This window comes from Myotis davidii, unplaced genomic scaffold (assembly GCF_000327345.1).
Source record: "Myotis davidii unplaced genomic scaffold, ASM32734v1 scaffold1040, whole genome shotgun sequence".
Lineage (NCBI taxonomy): Eukaryota > Metazoa > Chordata > Mammalia > Chiroptera > Vespertilionidae > Myotis > Myotis davidii.
This window is the reverse complement of record NW_006292683.1, coordinates 14,680-16,000: the sequence shown is the minus strand read 5'-3', so window position 1 is coordinate 16,000 and position 1,321 is coordinate 14,680.

Here is a 1,321-nt window from a genome sequence, read left to right as displayed (position 1 = left end):
AAGAAAGTGTGGAGGGGCCCCCTGCTTGGAGCACAGGGTGGGTCAGGGTGACCAGGACAAGACAATGTTCACAAGTAGCATGGTGCCAGCTTGAATGATCTTGACTCCCAGTTTAAGAAATTGTATCTTTATTTTGAAGGCAATTCATGGATGACAAAGAGAGCACTGAGGATTTTATGAATCAGGTTAGTGGGGCTCCACCCTGAGAGGCTGGTTAGCTATAAGAGCCCAGAACCAATCCGATAATTAGCAGTTTACACACTGAAAGTGTATATTCTAGAAATGATTCTACTTGCATTGAGATTAACCTAATGTACTGAGGATTTAACTATTCTATGAATTAAAAGCAAGATCCTTATGAAAGAAACAGTCTTTAGGACACAGTGAATTGCCTTCAAAATAAAGATACAATTTCTTAGACTGGGAGTCAAGATCATTCAAGCTGGCGCCATGCTACTTGTGAACATTTTCTTGTCCTGGTCACCCTGAGCCACCCTGTGCTCCAACCACTACCCTCAAGAAGTGGAGAAGGGGGAGGGCGGAGTGCTTCAGGCAGCCAACATGAGCAGGAAGTGCTCCAGAGCAGAGAAGGGTATGATGGATTGAAGAAAGTGTGTAGGGGACCCCTGCTTGGAGCACAGGGTGGGTCAGGGTGACCAGGACAAGACAATGTTCACAAGTAGCATGGTGCCAGCTTGAATGATCTTGACTCCCAGTTTAAGAAATTGTATCTTTATTTTGAAGGCAATTCATGGATGACAAAGAGGCAATTTGTGGCTGATAAAGACAGCACTGAGGATTTTATGAATCAGGTTAGTGGGGCTCCATCAGGAGAGGCTGGTCAGCTGTAAGAGCCCAGAATCAATCAGATAATTAGCAGTTTAAACACTGAAAGTGCATATTCTAGAAGTGATACCTCTTGCATTGAGAGTAACCTAATGTATTGAGGATTTAATTATTCTATGAAAGAAACAACACTCTTTACGACACATCTTTGCAATCCTGAATGAGTACTCTATGAAAATAGTCCAATGTTCTGACTTCATACCCCTCTACGACTACCTGATTGGTTCCTTGGGAAGAGGAACAATGAAAATATGAGAAACATGGAAGGTTCTGGTGTCCTTGCATCATGACAAAGTTAGCCCAGCTTTCCTGCTCTGACCCTGAGACTTCTGCCTCTAGTTTCCCTCGCTGTTATCGGATGTTTTCTTCGTTTTGCTCTTCACAGTGTGCTGGTGTGTTGCACGCTGGCAACTGTGTGCTCTTCCCTCTTCCAACATCCAAGGCCCTGGCTAGCCTTATCAGCCTCGCTTCTCAT